At 29.9% G+C, this 9,430-nt stretch overlaps 1 pseudogene; it reads left to right on the top strand.

Annotated features, from left to right (window-relative positions):
• Positions 1-253: 253 nt before the first annotated feature.
• On the top strand, positions 254-9,226 carry LOC129289987 (very-long-chain aldehyde decarbonylase CER1-like; annotated as a pseudogene).
• Positions 9,227-9,430: the final 204 nt, after the last annotated feature.

Genomic DNA, 9,430 nt, shown 5'->3' with positions numbered 1-9,430 from the left:
TTAAGTAGACGATACTTGTAATAGCAAATTAATGAAGAAATATAATTAGACGTAATCTTAGTTCTGTATAAGATCTGTATTACAATACGACAGTGTACAAGGAATATTTCATTTCAAATTGAACTAGGAATCTCTCATTATCACTAATCAATACTATTTCTCTCAGCATGGATTGTACTGATGATTACCACTAACTTATGCGTGTATAAATAGGTAACTTTAGATCCGACTTGGTACACACTGATCTCCTACATATTTTCTCTCAAAAAAATGGCGACGAACCCAGGCATTCTCACCAATTGGCCCTGGAAGCCTCTCGGGAACTTTAAGGTTTCTTACGTTATTGTTTTAATATATATATATATATATATATTCAAAGTTTCTTGGTATATTATTATACATTATTCACTTCCATGCATATCTGCTGTGTTCTCTATTGTCCCCTCCAATAGTCAAAATCTCATCATTTGGGGAAATTATATGAAATTTCTCTTATCATTAGTTGAAATGGAGGGTTAAGATTTTGAGCACTAGAAGTAGCCAAGAGGGCAACAAATGCTCTAAATCCATTCATTTTCATCCATGCCTGCTGCCCTCACTAATAGTCAAAATATCAGCTCTTTACTTGACAAAATTATATGAAATAATTTCCCCGACCACCAGCTGAAATGAAAGGTTGAGATTTTAGACATCATATAGAGTAGCGAAAAGACAGCAAACACTCTAGATCCATCCATTTCCATGCATGTTTGCTGCCTCGTTGATTCCCAAAATTATATGTATGTGTGTGCATATCAACTCAATATTATATGTATATATATATAGCTGACATGTTTAATTTCATGTTTTTTTTTAATATCTTTTGTGTTGGGGATGCAATGAAGTGGTTGATATTGGCACCGTGGGTTACACACAGCACATATAATATGATAATGAAGGAGGGAAGAGAAAGGGACGTCGGATACTTTCTGATATTCCCATATATGTTGCTGAGGATGCTTCATGATCAGCTTTGGATTTCTTTCTCTCGTTACCAAACTGCCAAAGGCAAAAACAGAATCCTTGACAAGAGTCTCGAGTTCGAACAAGTCGATCGAGAAACCAACTGGTATTGTAATTTGCAACTACAATGTTCATTTACAATCAATTCAAATATGTTGTTTTGACTATTGTTAGAATGTCCAAGTATAAGTGAATTTTTGAACCAATGTGGTAAATTGGATAAGATTAGGCTTAATAAGTAATATATATATATATATATATATAAAGATTCATAAACTTGAGTTATTCTACTACTCTTACCTATTTATTCTGTTCTCTTCTCCCATTTTCTAGTGGTCACTGTGCTAAAAATTAATATTGTTAACAAGTGTAGGGATGACCAGATTGTGTTCAATGCACTTTTGTTTTACATTGGAATAATGGCAGTGCCAGGGGGTTCTAATCTACCGTTTTGGAGAACAGATGGAGTGATTATCACAGCAATTTTGCATGCAGGACCAGTGGAGTTTTTGTATTATTGGTTGCACAGAGCTCTTCATCATCATTTCCTCTACTCTCGCTACCATTCTCACCATCATTCTTCTATCATCACTGAACCCATCACTTGTATGTCATCTCTCATCTTTTTCTCATCATGTCTATTTGATTCACCCTCATGATTATTTCTAGCACGACTAATTTGATATCTTGTGTACAATTAAGGATGTAAATTTAAATCTCATTGCCAATATAAAAATTCTATTGAGAGATAATTGTAAGTATTTTAAGACGGCCACTATGAATTAATAAGTGACTATTCTTAAATTCACAAGTAATTGAACACAAATTTAAAAAACTGTTTATCTATTCACAATTAAGCAACATTTCATGAATTTACAAGTGACTTTACTTTAATTCACATCTATAACTTTTCTTAAATTTATGAGTGACATTCCATTGACTATTTCAATAATTAGAAGTCTTTTTAATTACAAATAAAAATCATGATCCTTTCATGACTCTCAATTTACTTCGACCTTGATGAACCCCCAGATCCAATTCATTTGTGCTTCTTTGAACCAAAATTGAATTCTACACCTCTACATACTGCGATGACATCTTTAAATACATAGGCCCACATGTATCTATGTATGTATGTGTACGTGGTCATGTGTATCTGTTTTGGTTGTGGCAGCTGTGATACATCCATTTGCGGAGCACATAGCGTACTTTACGTTATTCGCAATACCAATGTACACGACGGTGATCACAAGAACGGCATCCATAGTATCATTCGCAGGTTATCTCACATACATTGACTTCATGAACAACTTGGGGCACTGTAACTTGGAGCTCATTCCTAACTCTCTCTTCTCCTTCTTCCCCTTCCTCAAGTATCATTTGTACACCCCCTCGTAAGTCTCTCTCTCTCTCTCTCTCTCTCTCTCTCTCTCTCTCTCTCTCTCTCTCTCTCTCTCTCTCTCTCTCTCTCTCTCTCTCTGTGCATGCGTACGCGCGCGCGCGCGTGAAAAAGTACTTTAAACAAGTAAGTATTAACAATTAATAAGTAAAGTTCTAAGTTTTAGTAAGTATGTATCCAATTTGCTTGAGCTTCTTGTTTGACATTAAATTATTTCAAGGTCTTTTATTAATATTCTCCCAAATTTTTTAATGTACGATCATTAATTAAATCATATAAAGCCCAAAAGATTGAATTGAAGTTAGATATATGGGGACCAAAAGATTTGGAAATTCTAAATAAAGACCAAGGATTCTTTAGTATTTTGGTCTACAAATTTGTATGATTTGCAACATAACCGTCAAAACAAAAATTTGCAAGTGAAATTTACCAATTTGTAAAGGAAAAACTTCACAAACTTATCGCCATTTTCAATTATTTGCCACTCTCGTAATTTACAACTCTCAAAACATAAATTTAAAAGTAAAATTTGTTAATTTGTAAACGAAAAATTTCTAAGTAATGTTATATCTTACTAGTTTTTCCTCTACAAATTAATGAATTTCACTTGCAAATTTTTCTTTTAAAGGTTGCAAATCTTGGAATGAGAGTAGTAAATGTTTAGATTAATGTTACTATAAAGGATCTTTGATTCTTGTTTTAAATTTCCTCATTTTTGTCTAAATTTAAATTTAATTCAATCTTTTGATCATTTAATGTCATTCTACCCGAATGAAAGGTGTTGAAATGGTGTATATATTATAAAGTCATTTCAAAAGAGATTCTCCATATTTAAAATATAATAATAATTAATGAGACCCCAGCCAATTATTTGATAATACCTCAAATAAATACGAATTGTTGGATAGCAATAAGAGAAGTGGGTGTTTGTCCTTGAGATATTGAACATACGTCCTTTCAAGATTAATTACTATTATATCTTTTCGTGGATAATGTTGGGTTTCGTCTCATAAATGATATAAACGTACGTCCCTTTCCAACTTGGAAAGAATTATATTCTTAGCATATTTATTATTTATAATAGAGTTTAATTTTTTAACATAAATTGTAAAATCCTTCTTATATAAGATGTACAGGATTTCTTTTTGAAACAACGGCAATGTTTAATTGCGAGAGAAATACTTATTATTCTAAAAGGAAAAAAAAAAGCAACAATCCATTACAAAAAAAGACACATATTTTTGGATAAACAAAAGCAATAAATATAATTAATTATATAGCATATTGATATCCACAAATAATATCACCTCTCAAAACATTAATGTTATGTTTAGATTTGGATTTCGATTTACTAAATTCATTATTTTAATGCATAAAATTTTACGGGATTGGATTTGTTTTCTCATATAATTTCCTTAAATTTTAAATACCTAATCTACCAGAATTATTTCAATCTCAACTATCCTCTTTACGATCCTGAGATTTGGACAAAAATATAAAAGTAAGACAACTCATTTTTATTTTATGAATTTCTATACTGAAATAAAGAATTTTTAAAGACATAAAATGTAAAATTTAAAATGAAAAATTCACATCGAAATCTATCAGTTCAAACCCCAAATAAGGATGACAATTAAAATTTTTATTGCACATAGTTGGACTTGGATGGTGGCATTCAGTTCAATGACGAGAAGGAAAGTTAGGCATGCTTCTCCACAGCCATACGTACAGGTAGTGGTGGTGATTTTAGACGCATTAAAAAGTGCTTAACGTGATCGACATTTTTTTTTGGCACTAATTAAATATAAAAAATTAAGAAAATATTTCATCGAATGATGTGATCGCGGCATTTTTTATAAATGTTTTGATTACATGAATATATTCTTTTTGTATACGATGGGATACTTTAATTAAAAAAATCATTAATTTTCCATCTCAAAACTTTCTTTTTTAATAAATAATTATTCAATATTACTGAAATCATTCCTTAATAACTTTGTATATAATATTTTAACTTTTGATAACGTTTTGAATCAAAGCATCATGTAATGTTAAAGCTTTCACACATGCTTAGAGTGAATATGTCATTCTCATAATATATTGTTCCTTTTAATTTCCATCCTTTATTTCACATAATACCTTTGGATTCCTTTTTTTTTTTGAATCTCTTAAAATGTCATGAATATTCTTCTATCTAGAGAGAGAGAGAGAGAATCACTCGCAAAGTCATGTATCTTCAGTAAACAAAGCAGTCACAATAGAAGAATATTGATGACATTTTGAGAAGTGACATTTAAAAACCTTCTAATGACATTATTAAATTGAGAATTGTAAAATTATGAAATTTTAAAAAAAGAACATGGTCATTAGTTAAAGTTAAAATTATTTTGATTGAATTTTTTTTAGTCCTCATCATCCGTATTTTCAGTACGCGTCTTTCACATTGTTTAATTACTCTTCCTTTTATTTTCAATACTTATATTTTCAATGTTTTAGTAGTCATCTTAGATATTTTTTATATTCATTATCCATGTTTTCAATATTAAAAAAATACTTATTTTAATTATTTTCAGTATTGAAACCATTGAAGATGAGTATTAATGAAAACATTTAAGGAAACTATTGAAAAAAACAAATTGAGTATTGGAAATGCTAATGATGACTATTAAAAATGAGGAAGATGAGTACTGAGAGTATAGAAGTTGAATATGAAAAAATTCAATAAAAAATTGATTCCAACTAAGGACTGTGATGATCTTTATCTAAAATTTTATAATTTTAGAGTGGTCCTTAATTGTAATTAATGGGTTAGAAAACCTTTAAATTGTTTTTCTTCCAAGAATAATTTACCTGATTAAACTTTTTGGTGTGGTAGGTTCCACTCTCTGCACCATACTCAATTTCGGTCCAATTATAGTCTTTTCATGCCAATATATGATTACACCTATGGAACAGGGGACAAATCCACAGAAACTACATATGAAAATCATTGAAGAGAACAGAAACCTCGCCACATGTTGTGCACCTAACACACCTCACAACTCCAGATTCTATCTATCATCTTCGTCTAGGGTTTGCTTCTTTAGCCTCCAAACAACAACGTCAAAGTTTTTTCTTCTTCTTGATGTGGCCATTCACACTCTGGGTCTTCTCTCATGACTTTCTTTTAGCGCCGCCCACATTTGTTCTGGAGAGCAACACTTTCCAAAATCTCACCTTGCAGTCATGGGTTATACCAAGATTCTTTGCACAAGTATGTATTATTAGATATGCATATTATTGGGGGAAAATCACTCTCAAGTCTTAACAAATAATTTAAATATTTTATTCTGAAGAGTCCCATATTTTTTTTGACTGAAGTTGTCAATTGCTGCTGGATAACTTAACAACTATCCAGCACCAATTAATGATTTAGTAAAGCATATGGAATTTTAGAGTAATTTTGTGGTTTCACAAGACTTTTTCTATGTAAATTATTTGTGGGGACTGAGAGTGATTTTTGTTATATTAGTGTTTAATTAGTTCCTTTTTCTCTTAGAAAAGCAATGCAGTTATGTGATTAATTAATGCTATTGTGTTTTTCTTTTTCTTTTTTCTTTTGAAAAAATCCTTTTACAGTACATTTCAAGTGCCAAAGAGAAACATTGAATCAATTGATAGAAGAAGCAATACTGGAGGCAGAGTTGAGTGGGGTCAAGGTCTTGAGTCTGGGTCTTTAAATCAGGCAAGTTCCAATTTTAATTTATTTAATGTCCCTTTCATTCAAAAATATATAAGGCATATTTGTCACCAAAATATATCTCAAATAAATTGGTTAATTATCTTTAATTGATACCATTTTTTACATTTGCTCTTATTTAATGGGGTGCCTCACTTAAAAATGAAGGATTGAGTGATTTATTTATTAAAGATTTTTTTTAAAAAAATTATAATTACACATTGAAAACTAAAAATACCTTATATTTTTAAACATATTTTTTGAATAAAGGGAGTACAAGTTTTATATATTGATTAATATTGCACTATCAATCTAATTAATGACTTGACATTAATTATAAATGTGTGGATGAAGGGAGAGGAGCTTAATAAATATGGAGAGATTTACATACAAAGGAACCTCAACTAAAGGTGAAGATTGTGGATGGAAGTAGCTTGGTGGTGGCTATAGTTCTTAATAGCATTCCGAAACAAACAACACAAGTGGTCCTTTGTGGTTCTTTACCAAGGTTTCTCATGCTGTTGCAAGTGCTTTATGTGAAAGAAATATTAAGGTAAATATATTCACACTATTACAGTACAACTTTTTACCCCAGTTGAAAATGAGTTTTTAATTGGCGTAGAAAGTTAATAGCTACTCATTTCGTTTTTATTTGTAAAAGAAAAATTATATCATATAATTTAAAAAATTGATTAATTATATTAATGGTGTTTGCAAATAAAAGAATAAGATTATAATACCTTTTATTAATTGTGTTAACCAAACCTTTATTAATTATTTTTCATAAATATACATGATAAAATTATGAGGAGTAATTTAAAAAGTTTGCAATAAATATCTATTAAAAAAATATGATTTTGCTTACATAGAAAACAAGTTAAAAGGAGTAATTTCTCCTATAAATAAAGGGGGGGAAGTACATAAATATTGAAATACCACCACACATACTTTCTACACAGATTTTTTTGTGGTATAAAAAATATGTTTTAATTGTAGTAGTGTCAATTTCACTTGTCAACATTCTAATCATATCCTCCTTATTTATGAGACTTTCTTTAATCTTTTATTTCATCAAAGGGTTTATAATATGGTATGATTGAACTTTAAATTTTAAGTGAAAGTTATATATTTGCGGGTGTCAATAATATTCAATATTTGATATAATATATTGGAGTATATATGATAAATTTTTTTTTATCTGAGAGGTAACTTTTCCTAGATAATTACCTATTTTCTTAATGCGTATTGTTTATTTGACAAAAACACATATTTACGTTACTCATCTTGACTAAATTTGAACTTAATATGTCATAAGGATAATGAAACTTTGATATCTTAAGTTTGTTTCAGCTATCAATTTGATTCTTAAAATTTAATTTTTATTAATTAAGTCCCTAAAATTCATAATCATACACAATCAATCTTTATGATTTGAAGGGAAAATATACCACAAGGAGTGCTAATTGTGTGTGGTTATGAAACTTTAATAACTTGATTGATGTATATTAAACTTTAGTCATTAAATCTATAATTGACGAAATGTTTGGGCACGAAAAAGTTTTCATTATCCCTATATCATATCAACTGAATGTGAAATTACTTATTTGTTTTTTTGATCTCTTGCATGTAATATTAACGCAGGTATAAACAATGTGCAAAGACAGCTTTGAGAATCATGAATTGAGAATGAGCCCTGAGTTGAAAAAGAATTTGGTTTATTCAAGTAGATCCCACACCGCAAAGGTAAACTCAAATAATTACAGAATGAGACATATATAACATCGATCGTATAGCAACATATATGAGTGACATTAATTACATTATAATAACGTTGAACCAGATATGGCTAGTAGGAGGGAATTGGAAGGCTTATGAACAAATGAAGGCACCAAAAGGATCGTTGTTCATACCATTGACTCAATTCCCTCAAAAGAATTGCGCAAAGACTGTTTGCTATCTTACCACACCTGCTATGATCGCCCCCTCTTCTTTTCAAATTTGCACTCTTGTGAGGTCAGTTTTACATACATATTCTTTCCAGTCCTCAATGTAAGGCAAAGTTAATCAATTTTATGTTTATTAAGAAATGTTAGTTTATATCTAAAAATTGTAATAAAATATGTAACTTTCTAATTTTTACCCTTATTTGATAATTAATAATCATAATAAGTTATGTATAGGAATTCAAATCATCAAAATAAGTAAGGGTAAAACTGGAAAAATAAAATTAATTACTCTAATTAATTTTGTTTTAGATTAAGGACAACAAAAAATATTTAAAATTTGCTTTATTTTAAGGACCGGCTAAGTGAGTATATACATACATACATACATAATATGTATAGGCAAAAGTATACCCTTGCTTCTCTAATTTTATATAAAATTTTAATTTGATCCTTTAATTTTTATAAAATATATTTTATTTCTCTAACCCTAATGCTATTAACTTCAAGTGATGATTTTTGTGCTAGTCATCATATTATTTTAAGAAATTAAATTTAATACTTCAACATTTAAAAATATTGTTGTTAATGTTTAAAAGTTTTACTATCTACAATTTTTGTTAATAAAATTAACTGTGTTAGGATTAAAAAAATATTGTTAAAAATTAAGAGACCAAAATAAAATAATGTGCAAAGTTAAATGACTCAATGAAAGTGCCCTTTGCCTCTGTCTCTCAATCTCAATATATTAAATATATATATATATCTCCAAGATGTAATTTTTTGGCCGTTGTAATGTTGTAAATTAAAGAAGTGAAGTTTTGATTGTATGACAGAACTGGTTGCCGAGCGGGTGATGAGTGCATGGCGTATTGCTGGAATAGTGCACGCCTTCAAGGGTTGAACGTTAATGAGTGTGGAGAAGTCCTGTTGAGCGTTGACAAAGTATGGCCGGCCACTCTTGAACTAGGGTTTCGCCCTCAGAAGATTCCCACTCTTGTTGCCAACCTTCATCCTCCTGGTATGTATTCATCCTTTTTTGTTCCCGAATCTGGCTCGACGAGCTGACGAGAAGAGATGATCTGATGATGATATCAGTTTATTTTCTTTTGTTTTCTGTTATGTTTATTATTTGTGTTTCTCGTGTTGTAATTGGTGTCGTTTAATTATTTTGTGCTTGAACTCTTAAACTATGTGTTTGCTATATCAGTAAAAGTATAATCCATAGTTCATGCATGTTGGGGACTCATTTGCCATTTCTTCAATTCATGGCACAATACTATGAGTTCTGACTTATAACGTATTTTGACTATGAATGGATGACTTCACAAATTATACCGTGACAATTACTTTTGAGCTCTCCTACAA

The sequence above is a fragment of the Prosopis cineraria genome, unplaced genomic scaffold, assembly GCF_029017545.1.
Source record: "Prosopis cineraria cultivar Desert tree isolate PC_DT_omini unplaced genomic scaffold, ASM2901754v1 PC1, whole genome shotgun sequence".
Lineage (NCBI taxonomy): Eukaryota > Viridiplantae > Streptophyta > Magnoliopsida > Fabales > Fabaceae > Prosopis > Prosopis cineraria.
The sequence above is the reverse complement of the archived record's forward strand: the minus strand, read 5'-3'. Positions and strand labels throughout refer to the sequence as shown.